Below are 23,606 nucleotides of genomic sequence, written 5' to 3' on the forward strand. Positions count from 1 at the left end.
GCTGGGAAGGCTGAGTCTGGAGGATAAAGAGTTCAAAGCCAGACTCAGCAACTTAGTGAGGCCCTAAGCAACTTTGAAAGGCGAGGGACGCTATGGATGTGTCTCGGTGGTTAAGAGCCTCTGGGTTCAATCCCTGGTACCAAAAAAAAAAGGATATTTATGATGTCCTCATTAACTAAACTAAAAATTACTTTATCAGCGAAAGAGTAATTATATTCAAAAAGTAACTTAAAACAAGATTTAACTAAACCACTAGAATACACTGTAGAGTTGCTCTCAGATCCACCCAAAAGTCTAGCAGCCAACATTTCATCACCAATCAAGTATTTGTATTTATGAGAAATAAAAAATTCAGTGAAGAGTTTAAGAGGGGAAATTAAAGGAGTTTTGTTTCTTCAGTGCTGGGGATTGAAGCCTCGGCAAACTCTACTACTCCCACGTTCTCCACAAACTCTACTACTGAGCTGTACCCCACAGCCCTAAAGGAGTTATTTTTAGCTCCTCTGTATTTAAGGAGATACACTATCAAATCTTTAATCAAAAATTACCTTCTGATCTATGTCAAATATAATAACTAAATTCCCACTAAACAAAGGAAAAACAACAGACAACAAATTCCTGAACTGCGATTCAGTCTCTAGCTACAGGCAATCACCATCATCTTGCTTCCTTACTTGGTCATAAAAATGAATGGGTCATCTTATCCAGCATAGTATACTAGAAAGACATGGATTTCCTGTTATGACCTGAGATTCAAAGTTTTCTTGTCCCTCTAGCTTCTGTGTCTCACAATGCTACCTGTGTCTCACAAGGTCCCTTGCTTGGTTTAATGTTCTACTGTTAATTTTTTAATAAAGGACCCCACATTTTCATTTTGCACTAGGCCAGCAAATTATGTAATCAGTTCTGGCTCTAGCATCACTATGAATTTCAAAATATTTTTATTATTCCACAAAGAAAGTCTGTAATTTTAGCTGTCACCCTCTAGTCCTCCATTTCCTGGGCAACCCCTGGTGTGCTTTCTGTCTACATATTTGCTTATATAGACACTCATAAATGGAATCATATAACATGTGGTCTTTGTGACCAGCTTCTTCCACTCAGCATAACTCATTCATGTGGTAACACGTATCAGTACTTCATTTCTTTTTCTTGTTCAATAATACTTCATTGTATGGATGTACAACTTTTTTTTAAAATATCTCTTTGTCAGTGCCTGGACAAGACTGTTTCCACTTTCTGGCTATTAAAAATAGTGATGCTGTGATTAACCATGTACAAGTTTTTATGTGGGCTCTGTTTTCCTTTCTCTTAGGCATATGCCTATGAGTGGCATTGTTGGGCCAGATGGAAACTGTTTTACCATTTGAGAAAGTGTGCTAGTGATGGGACTGATTACACTTAATAATATACTTTAAATGGATGAATTATATGGTATGTTAATTATATCTGCCTTTAAAAAAATAATTCCGGTTTCTCCATATACTCATCATCATTTTGTGATTTTTTTTTTAGTTGTAGATGGAAAGAATACCTTTATTTTGTTTATTTTTATATGGTACTGAGGATCAAACCCAGTGCCTCACACATGCCAGGCAAGTGCTCTACCACTGAGCCACAACCCCAGCCCCTTTGAAATCTTTTTAATTTTAGTCATGCTAGTATATGTAGAGTGTTGTCAAGTTGTGGTTTTCATTTCATTTTCCTAGTGTCTAAGATGTTGAGCACTTTTTCATGTTTACTACTTTCTTTTGTAAAAGTACCTGTTCAATTTTATTGCCTATTTTTAGGTTTGATTTTCTTTTTATTATTGTTTGATATGCAATCATCAATTACTGTAACACATTACCTCCAAATTTATAAATCAATAAACATTATTTCCACAGGTTGTGTAAGCCAGGGAGAGGCTTAGCCAGGTGTTCTGGCTCAGCTTCTCATGAGGCTGCAAAGTGGTAGCTGGGATTGCAGTTATCTAAATATTCACCTGGGAAGGGAGGGACCACTTCCAAACTCATGACACCGGCAAGCCTCAAGTCCTTGCCACCTGGGCCTTTCCAGAGAACTGCTTACAGTTTAACTCCTGGCTTCCTCCAGAGCTAGGGATCCTAGAGAGAGAACCACCAATGCAGAAGCCACAGTGTCTTTTATAACCTAATCTTGGAAGTGTCGTGCCATAACTACTGCTTATTTCATTAAAAACATCACCCCTGGGTTATCATGGAAGGGAATGAATACCAGGAGGCAAAGATCTTTAAGGATTGTTTGAAGCTGGCTATCAACTTGATTTCTTTTTAATTGCCAAATAGTCATCAAAGCATATCTATTTTTTCTTTGACATATTTCTCAGATTTGCCCTATTCTTTCAACTCCCCACTGCTACCATTCTAGTACCCATGTTGAACTCATTCCAGATCTAACTTATCTTCTCCCCCAACCATGACACCCTTAAATTCATTCTTATATAACTGACAACAAATCTTCCTAAGGTACCATTTTTATTATTCTGAAAATAAACAATCTCACATTTATCGATAGCTATGCTGTTCAATGCTTATACAAGGCTATTGAGCTATTGAAATTCAGCTATTGAAGAACTGAAGTTCTTAAAATTTAAATTAAAACACTAAAGTAGTCTAAATTTTTATGTTTAATATATGATAAAATTACAGTATTTTGGATACTCTGAATTAGAGAAACTACATTGTTAAAAATTAACTTCACCTGTTTCTTTGCAAATTTTTAATGTGGCCACTGGAAATTTTTAAATTATACACATGACTTACATTGCATCTATATTAGACAACAGTTGTCTATAATATTCAGTTCAAACTGACTGAATTTTGAGGTAATAAAACTGTGATCCACCTTACAACTTTCCAACCTTTTTTTCCTGTTTACTTGCTCCAATTACAGACACACATATCCTGTATGTCACTGATAACATGATATTAATGTTCTGCCTTTGTGCCTTAACTCATGTGGTTCTTCATACCACAAAGCCATTCATTCTCTTTTTATCTTCTTCTAAACTTTCTTCATTCCAAAGGCTTAAGTCTAATCTTCCTGCAATAATCTTTTATTCAACTTGTACTGAACTTGCCTTTCCTGAATTCAAACTACACTTCAAATCAATACCACAATTCATCACTTATTTCTTCCCTAATTCTTTGCTGAATGCTAATTTTCTCATACAAGCAAACTGTGCATTCCTTGAGGATAGGAACTCTTAATATTTTGTCTGAATCTTTTAAAAACCTATCACTGGGATATGGTAAGTAGTCTTGCAAATTTGGTATTCTAATTAACCACAAAGGAAATTTTATGTATAAATAACTCTAATATTTTGTATGGTATGGAAATAACTCTCATAGGCTGGCCTTGGTATTAAAAATAAGGTTGCAAATTTTATTTGTCAAAATGCAAGTACTCCTTGAATTAATTCTACAACATGTCAAATATTATCCAGAACCAACTCCAGGACTGAAGGTCAGAAAAGGGGTTCTCTCCTACTTTCCCCCATTGGAAATCAGTGATTGGAAACCAGTGAAGAGCCCTGGAGAGCCTGCCAGTCACCATCATTGAATTAGGCATCCTCAACACACCCATCCCTGCCCTTTCCCTCAAGCTCCTCTGCAGATCAAGGATGTCTGCCAAAGCCAGAAATGAGATGCTTATTCTGTCATAAAAACCCACTCTTTTTTTAAAATTTTTTAGTTGTAAACAGATACAACTCCTTTATTTTTTATTTATTTGTTTTTATGTGGTGCTGAGGATCAAACCCAATGCCTCACACATGCTAGGCAAGCACTCTACCACTAAGCTACAACCGCAGCCCCACCAAAACCCACTTCTGAAAGAAGCTTCAGGGCCTACCCTTTCTTAACTGTAACTGCCTGGGGTTGTCTTACCTGCTCAGCTCTATCTTGATTTCTTACTCATAGTTTAAGTAGGAAGTCTCAAATGTTAACCTTCTATGCCTTTCTAAAAAACTTTTGAAAATGTACTGAAACCTGATTTTTTCCCTTTCTTTTCACTGTTTCCCAAAATTTGCAAAGTGGTCATTTGGGAAAACAGCATTTTTTTTTTTTTTGCGTGGATGGAGGTGGGGTGCTAGGGATTAAACTCAGGGGCACTTGACCACTGAGCCACACCCCCAGCCCTATTTTATATTTTATTTAGAGACAGAGTCTCACTGAGTTACTTAGCACCAGCATTGCTGATGCTGGCTTTGAAGTCACTATCCTCCTCCCTCGGCCTCCCCAGTCACTGAAATTACAGGCATATGCCAGCACACCTGGCTGGAAACAGCATTTTTGATTACAATGTTCTTTGCCAAGCCACAGGGCAAATTCCTGACCTATAATGATCATTAATTCTAACTCAAGGCTGTGAGTGTGATGGTCTCAGTGTACCTCTTAGGCCAAGGCTGACCACAGGATGCCCAGATGGGAATACCTGCATGAAATTTCATGTGTCTTTAAACAAGGGGATCTGGGTCATTTGATTAGAGTCCAAGAAGTAAGGACATTTCACAGCTCTTAAAGACAAGAATTATAGAAAAGATACCTTGTTTCAGTGACTAGACAACAATGTTGATCTCAATTTATTGATATAACCCTCTTATATGTCACAGGATGGGTGGTATGGAATACTGTGGTACCTGTGACACAATACCACTCCTCTTGAGGTATCTGTCATTTTCTGTCTTATACCATTGGCATGGATTGACACTTTATGGATTCCAAGGTTTTAGTGCTAAGTGAGGTTGAGTAAGGAAATCTTCTGATCTCTTTCCTATTGCTCAGTATCCAAAGAAAGTTAAATATGCCTTTCTGCAGGGCTCATATTTACCAAGTAAGCATCAGTATAGCCATATGATTGTCAATACATTGAAATGCTTTTCAAACTGATTAATAAAGAGTTAGTGCCAACTGCCAGGCAATTCAGTCACCCTGGTTCCAAGAAGCCTCAAAGTGGACATGGCTGAAGAAATCATGTGGCATCTGCTAGCTAGCCGGATACAACTGTCTATTCTCGATCCCATCTCTGTGTACTCAAAGTAGACCCAGATTCTTTGGGGGGAAGTGGCACCCCTGGCAGTGGTACATGGTGTACCAGAAGGCCTGGGCATGTGCTCATCTTTCCAAGGCTGAGACTGCCTGCTGCAGGCCAGCAGGCACAGAGTTGTTGTCAAGGCAATAACTTGAATATTTTGAAGATCACTCTGGCTCTTATATATGCCCTTTTATTTTGCATAACACAAAGACCAGGACCAGATCATACGCACTGTGGTGGAGCTATTGAAAGGATCACATAGACCAAAACTGTATGAAAACTTTAGAAGGAGTGCCACATCTGGAGGGCCTCTGGTCTATACTTCCTTCTCCCCTTGGCAGTGCAGGTTCTTATCCAAACTTGTGGAATGTTTCTCTTTTAATGCTCTGTCTAGTCATAAAAGGACTATTACAATCCAGCTGTTATGTTAGGAGCTGGTCCCTGGAGTTTACATGGTGCTATGGAAGCACATAGTAGGCTTACTTGTCATAAGCTAAGAATCAGAGAAAACTTCCCAGAACAAGTGAGTGTTTTACATAGAGAAACTCTTTACTACTGGAGCGAAACAGGTAACTCCAACATTCTGACAGTGACGCTGGAGATATTTCTTTTGGGGAGGAGAAATAAAGAGATGGAGTAGGTCACCAAGGATCTGTGAATCACCATAAGAGAATCTGAGCAGAAATATGACACAATCAGATTTTAATTCTATTCTATCAGTAACACTTTGAAGCATGTCCAGTGGATCAGAGGAAACACATCTGGCTCTCCAAACTCCTCCCTGTATGTTTTCTTTACCTTCATATGAATTTGACTTGCAAAGGATTTGACTTGCTTTGCTTTGTCTCATTTTAACTCTACCTTATTACATCATCCCATAAATTACTTTTAAATAGCTACTCATTTACATATTTTTGTCACACCTGATAACTGGCCAATCTGTTTCCCATTTTGGGGACTTAGCAAAATTATCTTAAAATTTTTTTGAGCTATGAATGGGCCACATTGAGTCAAGAGGCCTTGAGATTTAATTGTCTGTTTGGATCATGGTTTCCAAGATTATGGGAGTGCAACAGGCAATGATGGCTTATTTCTCAGGTCATCAATCAATATTCATGCTCATAACAGCGATTCAAATAGCAGCTATAAGATAGAGACATTAATAAAGTGGGAAGTTTTTTAAAAAAAAATAAGATTGTTTCTATTAGGTGAAATGTGTGTGTAAGTATGCAGAAATATTCTAGAGGAATGCATACAAGAAATGTCAACAGTGGTTATTGTTGGGTGGTGGTGGAAATATGCATGACTCACTTCTTATCTTGAGTCATTTCTATTTCCTATTGTTTTACATGAGAATAGATAGCTGTTTTGTAACAAAAATAAATGTGATTTTTTTAAAGGATATAGGGTGATTACATGTAATATGCTGTATTTTTCATTATGGGTTATTCCCCAAATAACTTTGGGTACATTTTTTTTTCTTTCCTATATGTACTTGATTGCCACTGAGTTGCTGGCAAGTGGTAAATATGTCAAATAAAAGAAGACTGAAATGCTTGTCTTTTTCCCCACAAGATAGTCCCTCCAAATCAGATTTCTTAGGAAAAAAACATTAATACTTCACTTGATTTTGATATATGACATTCCAGGTACGGTGGCTGATGACTGTAATTCCAGTGGCTCAGTAGGCTGAAACAGGAAGATGGCAAATTCAAGGCCAGCCTCAGCAATTTAGTGAGGCCCTATACAACTTTTATGTCTCAAAATACAAAATAAAAATAATTTTTAAAGTGTCTGGAATGTTGCTCAATGGTTAAGCATCCCTGGGTTCAAGACAATTTGATTATATGACATGCCATATTATTCCCCTTATAATTAAAACTAAAACATACATAATACATTTACAACATAAGATTAATACTGACACTTGCATTGTAATATTAAAGAACATAAGCCTTGGTATACAATAACAGTACAAAATCTATTTGTAGATTTTTAATAATTTGCATGTTATATCAACTCATCTTCAAGATTACAAATATATATTATACGGATACAATTTTGAGAATTTCAGTTTAGCAAAAAATATTTAAAATTACCACTAAGACATACTCAAGTAAGTAAATAAACTGACTTGTTCTACAAGTTTGTTAAGTTTGTTTACAAATTCTGTAATGTTAGCAGGTCCCACAGGGAACTGGGAAAATAAGAAGATCCTCTGTAATAATTATGGCGCTAAGATCTTCTGATTCCCTAGACTTATTTGTAGGTGTGTATACACAAAAATAGTACATAAGTAGCATAATATATTTTTATAGTATGCATATACCTCCCTCTGATAAATATTAGAGTTCCAAATATTTGATATTTCTTTTGGGGAGGAGAAATAACATCAAATGAGTGTTGAAACGATATGCTTTTCCACTCATGAGACACTTTCAAGTTCTTTTCAGAGTGTCTTTTATTTTGTTCTGCTATTGGGTATTTGAAGACCTTCTACTATTCATAATAATACTTTTTCTTCTTCCCTATTGAAAATAAAGAAAGAGGCAAGCAAAGAGAAAATTGTTAATATTATGCTTCTGATATTCAGCTACTGTGCTCAGAAACTCTCGATTGAAACTCTTCAAATCCTAAGTTAAAGCATAAAAATTGACTAAACCCACAATACTAATGGTAAATTTTATTTAAATGTATATACATACAGATATCCATGTACATGTATATGTAATTTCTGCCTGTGTTTAGGAAAAAAAGAGTCACTGAGAGAAAAAAATGAAAGGCAGGACAGCTATGTTTGGTATGTATTTTTAAGATTCAGAATGGGGGGCTGGAGTTGTGGCTCAGTGGTAGAGCACTTGCCTAGCATGCATGAGGCACCGAGTTCAATCCCTGGCATCACATAAAAATAAACAGATAAAATAAAGGTATTGTGTCCATCTACATCTAAAAGAATTTTTAAAAATTCAGAATGGATGGAGTAGAAAATAATTTGCAACTAATAAGAGATTTATGGTAAATGATAACATCAAAGTTTTTCTTCAAGTTTTGGGATTTGACTTTGATAATTATGACAAGGTAGAGATGGCTATTTCTGTACACAGATCTCCTTCTATAGTATATTGAGGTAAAAACTCATCTAAAGGGATGGGGATTAGGACCCCAGAGATGGCAACAGAGAAGTAAGTGGTGGCTGGGTATCAGCATTTTCTTTTTCTTTTTTTTTTTTTTTTAGATCGTATGATAGTTTTATTTTTCATTTTTTGAGGAACCTCCACACTGCTTTTCATATGACTATACTGTTATCTCTTTTCTTTTTTATTTATTTTTATTATTAGTCATTCAAAACATTACATAGCTTTTTCTGATTATGGTGTCAAGAAATGATCTGCAACTTTCATTTAATCCACTGGTCCTCACAGAAACATCTAATGACTGTATTTGTTGTTATTTCCAAGACAAAATTTACTGCATATAACAAGTAATATATTTAATTTTTCTTTACAAGTTTGTGGAAAGAGTAAAGGAAGGAAAAAATATGAAGAGGAGGAAAAATGTTTATGAAAAAAGGAACTATGTGAAGTAAGTTCAAAAATAACTTTGAATTATTTAAATTTGAAGTCGAATGTGTGTTCTTTCTGATTTTCCAATGTTTTCTTTCTATTTATAACAGTTCATTTGTGGAAACACTGGGTTAATCACACTGAGCAAACATTTCAGCGTCAGTACTATTGAAAGACTTGCAAAAAAGCATTTAGGATCAAATAGTCAATATGTGTGAAAGCATTTTGAAAAGTAAAATTATTTTTAAGTTGTGAGGTGTTAGAAGTAATAGTGCAGGACCCAGATATTTACTATTTCTTCAACGATGATCTAAATAATGAGGTCCTTCAGATCACAGAAGGAGTTATTACAAACACATTTAAGAGTACAATTAGCATATAATTCTTGTCTCCTCTTGCCTTTCCAGTTTCTTCTTGGCTTAGGTTTTTACCAGAATGATTTGGTAACAAAAGGTATGGAGGAGATATGATGGTATGGTATAGGAAAAGAATTTGACTATATGCACTAGACTTTTTAAAGACGTTTCTTAAAGTTCTGTTTTTAATGCTTAAGAAATGTAATTATTTTAATGCATTCTTCTCTATGAAGTAAATTTATATTCAGACTTCCCACAAAATATCAAAAGATAGGTTACCAAATTACTTACAGTTCTAAAAATAAAATCAAGCAAACCTGTTCAAAGCCAAATGCACAAAGAGATAACCAGTGAGGATGTAAATATTCAAGATAACAAAGTATGCAGTAAACTGATTTTATGAACTAAAGTGCATTAGGAAGGATAGAACAATGAGTTCATCTTAGAGTCATTTGTGGAAAGCTAAAGTAAACTAGAAAATATCCAGGGAAATTTAAGAATTGAAGGAAATGAGTGGCCGATATGTGTGTGCTCCAGAGGATAACCTTTGTACTGGATAGCAGAGAACTCTTCACCTAATCAGCAAAGGCTGGGCTTGGCGGTTTAGTAAGCATGTTCAAATGGAGCACAAGGAAAGGAAATACAATGTCCCTTCCCTGAGTTTTTACTCTCAGGTTCCAGCCATTAATTCCCTGAGAAAGGAAGAAACTCAAATCCTAAGGATCCATATACTTCAAAAGTTTTAGCATGTACTGTATTTTACATCTGGGGATTCAGTAAGCAACTCTTCTGTGTAAGGTAAGTGGTGGGGAAAAAAAGAGTTTTTATTAAATAACTTCCTTCTGTGATCTAATGTGCTTCATTATTTAGGTAATAATTGTAGGCATATTAAATATATTTGGGCAGTGTACTATTATTTTGAACCTCACAATTTTAAAAAATAAATACTCAAGGCCCAGTGAAACATTGCTAGATAGAGGCCTATATTCCTGTGCATTGAAAAGTAACTGTAAATATATCTACCATGACTTATTCTAGAAATTTATTCTGTTTTTGATATCTTGGCTACTTGTAGCTTAATATCATGTTTGATTCCCTGTACTTTATATAGTTTAGCAAACTTGCACTGTATTTGAAAAAACAACTCAGACTTTTAAGTATTCTATCACAAATGTTAAAGGTAACTCTGAAATCTTTTAACAATCATAGATACACTTTGCTTTCATGAGAGTTAGTCAGTCTTTCCTAAGAATTTGAGAGTTATTTAATCTCTTCTAAGGTTGAATAACTAAAAGATTGATTTATATTAGTTAATGATTTAAAGGGAACACAAAAATAAGATTATGCAATATGAAGTTAAGGATCTCTTACAACCAAACAAATTCTAGCCTGTTCCTTGTTGTAACTCACATTTTATTAGCTACCTAACATCCTGTGATTGAGTCACTTTGACATAAAAGAGATGCAGGTGACAAATGCTGCAAAACTCATTATGATACAGTAAACTACAGCCAAAAACCAATTTCAAGTTTACAGCAGCTGATTTCAAGTTATGAGGTGCAGCAGTGGCAAGCACACAACGCTGATCTGTGTAACAACAATTGGTAACATCAGTGCTAGTTCAAATAAAAGAGATGACTGAGTCCAGAAAGGCTAAGAGTTGTACTGACACTGCTGCTATTGACTCTTATCAAAATTGGCTAATGTGCCATCGAAGATCATATTTCAAAAGAATATTTAATGACATGGCGAAATACTTGTATGTGATTAAATAACCATTTATAAAACAATATTTAGTAATATTTGTAAAAATAATATATACCTACATGCAGAGAGGACTAGAAAGTTATACTCTAAAATGTTAATAGTTATAGGGAAGTGGGGTTTTTGGTTTCCTTTTACTCTTTCATGTTTTCCCACAAACTTTTCTTCATAATGCATTACTTCTATAACAGAGAAAGTCATTCAAAACAATAAACAAGTTTCACCTGAAAGTATAAATATTAAGAATATTTTTTAAAAAATGAATTATAGCATAGTTACCTTATCACTATTACAAAGCTATGCCATGAGCACAATATTCCAAAGGAGGAAGGATGAAGCAAAATAGAACAAAATTTTGCATAAAAGAACAATATTTTGTTCATCATGATTTAATGAAAAGGGGATGTTTATCCAATAACAATGTCAGGAAACTTGGTGAACTATTTGGGGGCAAGGGATCAGTTTGAGTTCCTAAAAAACAAAAAATTCAAGGTTATTAAAAACTTAAACTTTAATGATAAAATGGTATAAAAATTAGAGGAAATATAAATGAACACCGATCTGATCTTTGGTTTAAAGTGAATTCTAATTGTATAAACAAAGAAAATATTCATAAATTCAGTAAATTTTTTTGGCATTGTGTATTTATTGATAGAAGCAGTATTGAGAGAGGGAACATTATTCACTGTGACTAGGGTCTTAAAGGGTCATTGGTAAAATCCTATTGTTGATCATGTAATACTAGGAATTTAATCAAAAGGAATACAATAGACACTTGACATTTATAAATCATGTATCTTCTAGCTTCTGGTACTCTCCAAATCTGTTTTCAAATTGTGTTATAAGGTCCCCTGAGGTTTTTCAGAGGTTCCCAAGGTGTGCTTCAAAGGTAGGGAGAATGTTACTCCCAACCCTGTCTCCTGGAGCAATTCAATTTTTATCTAATCTGTATGTTAGACCTGCAAAGGAAATTTTTTTCTTGTTGTAACTCACATTTTATTAGCTACCTAACATCCTGTGATTGAGTCACTTTGACATAAAAGAGATGCAAGGGGCAAATGCTGCAATAAAAATATCAAAATGTGAATACCACCATACTTAGTATATGATTTCTTCACTAAAATGCAAGTGTTACTTTTCAAAAACTACTGGAGAAGTGAGAAATGATAGTGTTACATTCACACACACTGGCCTCACAGTAGTGATTCAAATTCCTGCTCAGGAAACATATAAATCATTCTATAATTACCTTGGATGTAAAATCTGAGAATTTCCAGGGCTGTTGCAATAAAGAATAAAAGATTTGTGTTCTGTGATGATCAACAGAGTTCCTTAATATATGTCAGCCTGTCATAACAGGAACTGACTTCCACTCAGATGTTTCAACCAAAGAGATTTTATTGTACAGACTATTTACAGAAGTTATATTAGATTTAGGGTTAGTGTTGGGGAAAAGGAAACAAGGGTCATAGAGTACTCAGGCACTTGCAAGAGTAAGAAGCTGTTAGGCTTGGCCTGAGGGTCTAGGGGTAGGAAATCACATTGGCAGAGCCCAGTGGAAGCTGGGAATTTGGGGAAGGGAGATATAAAGAAGGTATAAATCTAGTCCATTTCTTACTAGGAGGGGGTTCTGCCTTTGTGGGAGCCTTAGAATTTCAAAGCCTTGCAGAACCCCTCCAGAAGCAGGAAAAGAGATGAGAAGCAATACCCCCAATGTTTCTCCTTTTCTGTACTTTAATCTACGTGGTATCTCATTGGTGTCACCCATCAGTGAATACCAGCTGGTAAGAGAGTCCAGAGGAAATAGTTAATGAAAGTTTGTCTTTAGAAGCACAGAGTCCAGCAGAGAGAGGTAAGTGGACCAGGCACAGAGCAAGTGGGAGAATCATCAGCATACTTAAAAATAGAAGAGTATTTGGAACTCCAATGCCTAAGAACAGAGAAAAGCTTAACTAGATGATGGTATTAACCATTCTGCAATCAAGTAAATAATGGTGCTCAAAAGACCCTTATGTAATCAAGGAACATAGAAGAGAGCAACCAGCTATTTCACACAATAGATACCATTTTGCAACATTTTAAACTTGTAAAACCTTGTCCAACTTGTCTGTTTATATCTGATTATAACAACTACATAAATATTCACAGACATTTAGTTTGATTTCTCTTGTGGCTGTTACCAAATACACATGACAAACTTTCCTGTAGGTTACTTTTTTCACATACTACTTTTCTCACGGTGATTTCAAGCCACTACTGGTTTTTCTACAACTCTCAAACTAATAGCTTGTACATTTTTAGATTTTTTTTTTTAGAAGCATGTGTGTGAAAGAAAAATAATGGAGGCAAATGCAGCCTTCAAAGTTTGAAGTACTTACATTCTGACCTTTTACAGAAAATGTTTGCAAACCTCCATTATAGAGTATTTCTTTATTAGAAATTCCCAGAAATGTAATTTTGTAGTCAAAGGGTGTGAACATTTTGAGGCTTTTTAACTACATTCTGCCAAACTACCCTCAGAATGTTTGAGCTGATTCCTGTACTTCTTCTCAGAAATTCATGAGCTTGGTCATTTGCCACCCATTCTGCCCCAAGGGTTGCTGGCTCAAATCAATAGCTATGAGTATTATTTTATTCTCAGCCAAGTTGACGGTACATCGTTTTAAGTTTTCAATTTCCTTAAAAATGTTTCACCATTATTCATATTTTTCTTTCACAATTTAACTGATTTGCATTTTTGTTCATTTTTCTTGGAATAGGATGTTTTAATTTTGCTTATAAGACATCTTTGTTTAATAAAAGATGCTATTTCCTTATTGTTCACATATATTACATATTTTGATAATTTTTATTTATATTTTAATTTTATTCTATGGATATTTTAGATGAAAGAAATTAAAGTTCAGTAGTCAACTCTGTCACTTTACCTTTGTAATTTCAATATTTGCTCCATACTTACTTTGAGATTAAAGCAATTCACTCATATATTCTCCTTGCCCTTTTAAGACTTTTTAAATCTTTCAATCCTGCCCAAATTTAGTACCTAAAAAACAGTTTTAAAGGGATAAGTAGGTAATATTATGTGAGTCCTGGAGTCAAATTGCTGGGTTCAGATTTAGCTTCAACGTATACCACATATTTTAGTAAATTACTTAACCTCTCTAAGTCTCAGTTTTCTTGTTTATAAAATGGAGATAACAACAATACCTACCATAGGACTGATGCAAAAATTAACAGCTATAAAACATGTCAAGCACTTAGCACAGTGTCATTAGTACTTACTGTAGCAGCAAGAGAATGCTTTAAGGTAAAAGCAATAACATGTATAAATGTGCAAAGGTATGGAATCAATTTGTGGGTTTAGGAAACTAGATGAGTTATGGTAAAATAGGGCATGAAATGTGAGGGGCAGGATGGACAGATGAGAGGAGAAAATGGGCCTTGAATGCCATGTCCACAAAAGCTTTTTGTTTGTTTGTTTGTTTGGTTGGTTGGTTGGTTGGTTGGTTGGTTGGTTTTTGAGATGGGGATTCTTACTTAAGTGGTGCATTCTGGCCTGGAACTTACTATCCTCCTGTGTCAGCCTGCTGATTAGCTGAGATTACAGCAATGTGTCACTGTGCCTGGGAAGAAGTTTTATACAACCAGAGATGGGGAGGAGGGCAATGAAAGCTTTTAAACAAGCAAGAAACTGCATTGAGATGTGTGGTATAAAATGATCACTGCAGTAGCCAGGGGAGAAATGGACTAGATTTATGTCCCTCCTCTGCTCTCTCCTGCCCAAATCCTACTCCCTAGAGGTAAATTCTTTCCACTTCTAACTACTTCTTCAGGTACTTATCTCTTTACTTGTAAATATGGTGCTTAAACTATTTCTTGATTTTTGCCATCAGGGATATAATTAATAAACAGTAGCAGCAGGGATGGATCTAGGGATCCCTAAGAGATGCATCTGAGAAAGTAAAATCAACTGAATCTGCTAGTGAGTGAAAGTGTTATGGGCCAGACAAATAAAAATTATCAAAACAGACTCCATTTTGCCCTGAGATTCCATGTCATGTAAGAAATGCTTCTCCAGGAGAAAGCCCACCTCTGTAACCATCAACAGTTGCTTAACATAGCATGTTTGCCAACACAAAATGGCAATTCTTTTACAATGTAAAAGTGTCCTCTCTTTGGTTCCATTTTTTTGGACATTGTACCCTGTCAGAGATTGATTGCCTAGATGTTAGTAACCATTCTTTAACTTGTATACAACTAGGGATGTTTTGGCCCACTCCCTTTTCTGTTTTTAGATATGATGATGTTTGTTTATGGTTTTGAATCATAGCAACAGACACTTATGCTTTAATATGGTTTTGGACTATAAAAGATGTACTCAAACCTCAGGAGGGGGTCGAAGGGTGTAGACTTGCAGCCTACCCCTTGGCCTGCTGGCTGGTGGATCCAGACCACCAGCTGGTGAATCAAGATTCCATCTCTTGCTTTAAGATTGATTCAGTGATTTATTGCAATCTCACCTTTACAAAATTTGGGGAGTGGATGGATGAGAGAGAAGCTGTTTCACAGACTACAGAAGCAGAGAAATGAGTTATTTGAGAGATGTATAAGTTTTAAGCACCATTTTCTGGAGTATGTCAGCATTACCCCAGGCTCTTGTCTGGTTGTTCCTGACTGTTCTGAGGACCAAGTGGTGACAACTTAGTGAGGTAGTCTTGAGTGGCTGGGAAAATGTAGAAAAGAAACCATGCTAGCTACAACTTTAAAACAGAGCTTCCCCAATTTTTGCTATGGACTGAGTTACAGGTATATGGAGGCTGATCTTCTCAGCCCTCTAGGTGGAAGGGCCTAGGCACCTCCTGCAAGAGCAACCTCTTCTAATGACCCATTTGGGACTTTGCAATATTATCCTTTCCTAGTTGTCTCATGAAGTATAAGCACTGCTTTAGGAAGCTCAATGCACTCAGAAACATCAGCCTCTGTGAGGCCCCTTATATTCAAAAGTGTCATGTTGCCCTTTTAAAATTTCTACCCTGGTCTCCCTCTGCCACCCATTCCTATTCCAACCTACCATTCAAAAAAGCCTTCCTTAAGGTACACTAACTACCACAGTTTACAGGATTGAAGGTGAGTTCTCTGCCCATGATACTTTTGGCGTAGGTGGCCCTGGGCCCAAACCTCAAGAGGCATGCGCCCACAACAGACTGCTATGGCTTCAAGAACATCCAGATCATCCTGACATTGCTATTAGAAGAATGAGACCTGAATACCACGGGGCAGGAAGTCCATCTTCCCAGCTGCTAACCCATCTGTCAAACCCATCATCCCCCAAGAGAATGAATGAATGAAAGGGGAAGATTTTTAAAATGAATTTGTGGGCGGTTACAAGGAAACAACAAAAACGGCCAACGAGGTGACCCCGGGAGTCCTTTTCTTCCTGGCCCTCGGATTCGAATCATCACGCTCCACTTGTGTGACGTGGTGGACGCCTGGCTCTGGCAGGCATGGATGCCCTAGCCCTCGGCAGAAGCCCGCAGGCGTCACCGCGCTTTTCCACGCCACAGTTAGAGGGGAAACGAGGGGGCGGCGACCTGGCGGATGCTGAGCACTGCAATCCGAGGCCAAGCTAGGCAGCGCGTCGGCCTGGCTTCACCCTCCCTTCCCGTGACCTCCGCCGTCCTCCCCGCCCCTCGTCCTCCAGCTGAGCCTGCGGCCGGACGCCTGGCGCCCCTCTCCTAGCCTCCAACACCCGGGCCACCTCCTCCTCCCCCGGATCATTTCCCTCCTCCTCCTTTTCTCCTCCCCCGCCTCTTCCGTTTCTCAAGAGAAAGGCTGTAGCCTCCTTCTCGGCTCCTCATCCCCGGCTTAGGTAATACGTTTTCCTCTTTACGCCAGCCACCGGCTCCCCCGCCACCATCTCCCTCCTCCTCGGATCTGGGGCTGGGGCTGGCTGAGCCGCGCGCGTTCCATCGCCTCTCCGGAGGGTAGGTGAGTCAATCTGGGCCGGGAGGACTCCTTGCCTATGCGCCCCGGCCTGTGAGGTCCTCCGTCCCTGCAGCGAGGCTGCCCCCGGCCTGGCGCTGCCCACCCAGCAACGCCGCTGCAGCCAGCAGAGCAGAGGAGCTCGCGGGTCTCGCGGCGCCCTTGGTTCTGCTGTAGCGACCCGAAAGTAATCAGAGACGGGAAGGCAGAGCAGCAAGCAACTTTATTATTATTTTAATCCAATCATTAGCATTTCTAGGTCGAATAAGCTGATTTAGCCGATTTGACAGTCGTGGAGAGCAGTAGCCCAGGTTCAACAGGTAGATGGCATAACTGTCATGCGCCCCTTGGTCGCAGCGTGTACATTTGAGAGATGCTTCTAAATGCTGATAGCTGTTGGCTGCCTCTCGTGACCTACTTGATGAGTGTAAAGTAAACATGATGGAACTATATTTAGAAAAAAATCTTTACCTCCTTGCTTTACATTTTTTCTGCATTTTGAGAGGCGGTTTTGTGAGACGCGCAGTTAGTTGGTATGGACAGAGCATAGGTGGAAAAAATTAAACCCGGTTTGGCCTAATCATGTAGAAGGTTAGACACAAAGCGTGAAAGAAAATTTTCTCTACATTATTTAGTGCATCCACGAAAACAGTTATAAACAATCACATGTGTTTCTTGGAGACTTCCAGTTTTAAAGCTAGTTCTCAAGTGTTGAATAAAGAGATGTGTTCCCACTGGGTGGATGGTGTTTACTTGAAAAGCATAGTGGATTATGGCCTTGTGGACAGACCACTTAAATGCATACTATATGATGAATAAAACATATTTTGGCCCTTTCCCCTTAATTCCTGGGTTTGAAACCAAAGTAGATAAGAATTGGCTTTGCCCAGCCTGATAATAATATAAAAGGTGAAAATAATCCACTCAACTACTATGACTAATGAATTAGCTAAGTGATCCCATTCTAAACTTTAAAAATATCCCTATGAGGAGAAAAATAAAGGCAATAGAAGAAACATTTTTTCCCATACAAGTATTTTTTGTAATCTTATTCAGAACATACTTTAAGTTTTTGAGAATTTTTATGCTACTTTTGAAGTTAACTCTTAGTCATATGGTTTACATAAGATGCATATAAGTTACACTTTACTTTTTGCACAGAATAAACTACCTCTTCAAGCTTTTGAACTAAACCACCACCTGCGTATTACAAATTTAAATTATGACTATATTTGTTGTAACACTTTTTTAAAAATGTAATTTCTTACTGGGCATAGAAGGCAGGTGAAACAAGTAATAAATGGCAATTTATCCTACAGGTATTTCCCTTTTTATTTCTATCTCTAAAAACAATTAGAAAATGTCTTATTCTATTTTGTGTTTTACAGACATTGCTTAAAAGATAATTATATAAAGTGATCAATAAAAACAAACATCTTCATTTTTAAAGGTGGGGATGGTGTATATGAGAACTTTTTCCAGATGTAAGTCCTTATTAATGTCCTTGTTAAAATACCTTGAATTTAATTAATGCAAATACCTTGAATTCATTATAAGTAATGAAGCTAATGGAACTCTCTCTCTTCCTGTTGATATTCCTGTTTGGCTCAGAGTTTGGAAATAAATGCTTTGCTTCCCATCTCCCACAATTAGTGTAGTGTTTCACAAATGTGTCTGATTTTTAAAATTACCTAGGACTGGGGCTGGGGATGTGGCTCAAGTGGTAGTGCACTCACCTGGCAAGCATGCGGCCTGGGTTCGATCCTCAGCACCACATACAAACAAAGATGTTGTATCCGCCAAAAACTGAAAAATAAATATTGAAATTCTCTCTCTCTCTTAAAAAAAAAAAAATTACCTAGGACTATGGGCAAGTGAGGGGGAGGGGTTTAAAAAGATTCCCAGGTTGCAGCTTGGTGCTTCCTGACTCAGAATTTCTAAGGGAGAGGGAATACTTAAACTAGGCAAAGATGTTAAAATTGTAAGTTTTTCTTTTTTTTTTTTTAAAGATAGATTTGGAAAACAGGTAAAAAATGACTGTTGCTGGAATGAAAACCTATTAAGATTCCTTTACATAAAATATTCTTAAATGAAAGATGATTCTATTAATATGATGATATCACTAATTTAGGAAACCTCAAACTTTTATATCCTTTTGTAGTCAAGCCTCTGGTGGTTGAGTTTGGTAAACATATTTTCATATAAATTTAGTTTCCTTTACGTGGTATGCAGGGTTAATTCAAGTTCTGTCACGTTCTAAGAACATTGTATTAATGAATATTTAATGCAGATTACTGTGACTTGTAATCCACAGAAAAATAAAGTATTGTGCCTGATAATTTCTTCCATGTAGCAGATTTACTTGTCAGATTTACTTGTGCTCCTGATTAAATAAAGGGAAGGAAAGCATGCAACTTTAAGTAACTTAATTGTAGTTTTTATTAAAATGACTTCCCAATCCATTAAAAAAAAACTTGATCATAAGAAAATAGTAGTTGTACATAAAAACAAATTGACAACATAGAGGATTAAACATATTTCCCTTTTTTCTTTCTCTTTGCCTTTCTTTATTTTTTATTTCCTTTTTCCCTTTTAGGGGAATGTAGTTATTAGCTTGTTTTAATCTTAATCAATGAAATATTTAAAATCTCCTAAATTATCCAAGTTTAAATTAATTTAAATATTTGCTAACTTTACCAACAGATATTTAAACGTGTACCTTTCTTAGGTGACAATGGTAAATTTCCCTCAATGCAAATGAGAGCAACAATTAACACCAAAGGAGTTAAATTCAAGTGAACACAGGAAATTGTTCTTTTGATATTGCTCAAGGAAAACAGATCAAAGTTAAAGTGATGCCCTAAGTTTTCATTATTAGTGTTTTTTAAGTGAAGATTTGATCTTCAAAATTCCAGAAAACCCCTCTAGTTAATTCCTCCCGGGAATTTGCAAGAATCTGTATAATCCCAGTTTGATCTGGGAATAATTTAAAAGTCTGCATTTAAAATCTGTATTTGTAAGCCTTATGAATATCAAAGAGTGGGGGATATAAAAATAAGATTAAGAAAATTAAATATTAACCCGCTTATATATTTATTTAGGTTGCAGAATCAGCAAGAATGCACAAGCAATTAGTATATTTATATATTACTGTGGCTTTAGTGAGCTATTCATATCTTTTTAGTACTTTGAACTTTTCCAATAAAAGGTTCTACAATTTTTTAATCAGTTCATGTTCCTTTAAAAGCAAATATCACATTTAGTATTCTGTATTGCTCTAATCAACATTTTGTAAACATCTGTTAAAGATAAACATTTTCTTCCACAAAATGAAAAAATAAATAGAATGCTAGGAGAGATGTGAAGCATATAAAGGATACATAATCTGTGATCTCTGCTTGGAACTTTAACATTCTGGGGATTTTTAGGTCCAGTTATTTATCATTGCAGATGTAAGTAATAATATCTTCTAGAAAGTTCTACAAAAAAATATTTGGACTCATGTTTTCTAATAGTTGTAACACTAAATTTGCATAATGAATAATCCTTTATAGATTAGTTTTGGTTTGAGAAAATCCTTTTAAATATGTTTAATGAAATGAAAATCAGACAATTGATAGAACTCCCACTGTTTGTCATGGAGAGATGGAATGTGTACCTACTCTGAAGGCACTCACAGCAGTAGATTGTGCCATGGAGCCCCAATTGGTAACTTGGTGGGAGCATGAGACCCTCTCACTATGTTTATTAACTGCTTCATCCATACCCAAACCACTATGTATAAACATACAGTATAAATATTAAAAACATTGTGATTATGGTGCAAAATCAGCATCAAGAGTAATAGCGCCTTTCTCTCAACCTAATTTTCATACTCTAACCCCAACCTTTTTTTTCATTCAATTAACGTATATTTATTATGCTCATTATTTAAATGATAAATGTCAAATGCTTTTGAAAACATGCATTTCCTTTAACCTGTAATTTTTCTGTAAAATCTGTATTATATTAAATTTACCATTTTAACATTTTTTTTTCTTGTGGTGCAGGGGATTGAACCCAGGGCCTTGTACATGCTATGCAAGTGCTCTACCACTGAGCCACATCCCCAGCCCTTAACCATTTACTAGTGCACAATTCAGCAGCACTAATTATATGCACATTGTTATGCAACCATCACCAGTGTCCATCTCTAAAACTTTTTCATCATTCCAAACTAAAACAGTATACTCATTAAACAGCAGCTCTCCATTACCTTCTCCTCCCAGACAGGTAACTACTATTGTACTTTCTGTCTTTGTGAATGTGACTATTCTGAGTACCTCATATGTAACTGGAATCATTAAATATTTGTATTTTTGAGGCTGCTTTATTTTACTTAGCATGGTATCTTTTATAGGAAAAGTAGATATAAAAAACAGAGAAATTTTTAAGTGGAACAGACCATTGAAATCATCCTATCCAACTGTTTTCTCTTTCTTTTTTATATTTGTAAAATCTAAAACAATCATTAAAAGTTGATAAAAATGGATGGTAAATTAATATTAAATAATAAACAATAATGTAATAAACAAATTAATTAATATATTTTATTAGTTTTTATGTATAACTGACCATTTTCTTATGGCCAAGTTTCATTTTTATGGGGGGGTGTTGGGGAGTCATTTTAGTAAAATTTATAAATAAGTTACTCAAGTTTGCAAGCTTTCATATGTTTAATCAGGAACACAGAAGAGGTGACAAATAAATTTGTTATATAAAATTGTCAGGCACAATACTATATTTTTCTGTGGATTACAAGTCACAGTATAACCTGCATTAACCATTCATTAATATGATGTTCTTAGAATGTGACAGAACTTGAATAAACATTTCGTACAAGTTCCCCAAAGCCTAAGTCACATGGCTAAGGTTAAACACTCAGTAGGTGAAGGACAAAGCAGAGCCTAAGAACCAGCTCTCCTGCAGCCTAAGCAAGAGTTTTTTTTCCTTACCACACATTCCTCTGGCCTCTATAGACAATAAAAAGCAAATGTTAAATGAGTTGGTACATCCAGTAAATGTTGCAAGAGTTTAGAAGGAAAGATAAATTGACCTGGGAATCCCTTGAAGACCTAGAAAGTTACATTCAGAAAGAAACAGTCAAATTGACTCAAAGATTGATCAAAACTATAAATTATATTTTACTGGAAGAGGTTCTTTCTATAAGGAATACTTCTTGTCTTTTTTTTTCCCCTCTCACTGCCTTGAGTTGTCTTTAAAAAGTCTTTTCTTTCCTATAGTTAACAAAGTTATCCTGAATCTACTTTTATTTTTCATATTCCATCCTATTTCAGATTTCATTTACAACACCACAGTTGTTCTAAAAACATCTGTTAGCATACAAAAGTTTAAGGATATAGTTGAAATACAGCAGATAGAAAAAAACCTAAATAAATAAAGGTTCTAGGCAGAAAATGTTCCAAACTGTGGAAAAGAAGGGAAAAAATGGATCACTATCAGTTTAAAACTATTTCTAAATGGAATACTTTATGATAATTTTCAAATGAAGTCTGAAATGCCTGCTTTTCCCAAGTGTTTTGCTAATGTAGAAGAGTTATTATGTAGACCAACTTGTTCCCCTGCCACCCAGCATTTAATTTCTGTTACAAAAAGCAGGGTAAGTCAACTTAGCCTGAGGACAAGGCTGTCCTCATTGCAGTAGCCTTCAGAGTCCCTGTTCTGCATCTAAGTAACCAGTGATGGACAGGGTGGACTCACTGTCATACCTGGTGTTTCCTTTAGTTGTCATATAAAAATCAGCTGAGGGACTTTTTTCAACCCAGATTTATTGAAACAATGCCTACTGAAGAAAATGCAAAAATCTGTATTTTTAATGTGTCCCAATTACTTCTCGATCTCACTTATTTGGAAAATACTACTTTAGCACAAGCTCTCATTTAGAAGCTACCAGAACAATATTTGAGAACATCAGTCATCTCTGTGTAGCTTATTGCTTTGAGCAGCATCAGTGAGCAAAAATGTTGACTAATGTAGTTCATTAGTAACCTCAACAAAGCTAGAGTGAGTTAAACTAACCACATTAGAAATGGTATGTGTCTTCTTTTGAAGGTTAAGGAGGAGAGAGTGAGAAATGTTAAGTAAATGTCTGTTCTAACAAACCAAACTCACTCTTTTACGTGATTTAATTAACAAAAATTGGTTTTGTCAAGGATAAATCACCTTTAGCTGAGACGGTATAATTTCAGAATCTGATTCAGGGCTCAAAAAATGCAGTTCTGTTGCTAGTCATCCAGATACAGTTGTGGATTTTTTTTTTTAATGAATTTAGAATATACAGACTTTTATGTAACAAATATAGGCCCATGTGCCGAATAGCATTTGGGTAATGCTGATAAAATCCAAGTATAGTAAACATTATGACAAAAATTCTGTATTTACAAAGCTAAGAGAAAATATTATCAGCTGGCATTTATTGAACACTTCTGAAATATGTGTTAAGAGTCCTAAGAAACCACACTTTGAATCTCTTGCTAGACAGAGAATAGCCACGTAAACCAGTGTATAGTGTTATGGAGAGCTGGGATCGAGATTTGGCCTGCTTCTGGTCTCCTGTGGTCCAGGAGCCCAAGATGAAGGGATCTGGAATGGCATTCCTGCAGGAGCCAACAATTGAACTGATTCTCATCCTTCTACACAAACACTAAACATACACGTGTGCACACATATGCACGCAAACACATGTGTTGAGTTAGAAATACATACTTGAAAGTATAGAATTTCTCAAAATATGCTTAATTAATTCACTCAAAGTCAGTGCACCCACTCAGATCCAGAACATTACCAGGGCCTGAAAGTCTCTTTACATCCCCCCACCAATAATCCC

The 23,606-nt window shown here is 36.1% G+C and overlaps 1 protein-coding gene across 4 annotated transcripts in view; it reads left to right on the plus strand.

The window, feature by feature from the left end:
- The first annotated feature begins 9,606 nt into the window (after positions 1 to 9,606).
- Positions 9,607 to 23,606, plus strand: part of INPP1 (inositol polyphosphate-1-phosphatase) — a 33,771-nt gene continuing 19,771 nt past the window's right edge. Inside the window, exon 1 of one of the 4 annotated variants that reach the window (XM_081261951.1) lies at positions 9,607 to 9,772. The gene's annotated coding sequence lies outside the window, so the exon portion shown is untranslated. Of the gene's footprint in view, positions 9,773 to 16,274; positions 16,727 to 23,606 lie in introns of those variants that run through there. The other 3 variants (XM_081261949.1, XM_081261950.1, XM_081261948.1) reach the window with 3 other exon arrangements.

The sequence above is a fragment of the Spermophilus citellus genome (assembly GCF_964194105.1).
Source record: "Spermophilus citellus genome assembly, chromosome: 11".
NCBI lineage: Eukaryota > Metazoa > Chordata > Mammalia > Rodentia > Sciuridae > Spermophilus > Spermophilus citellus.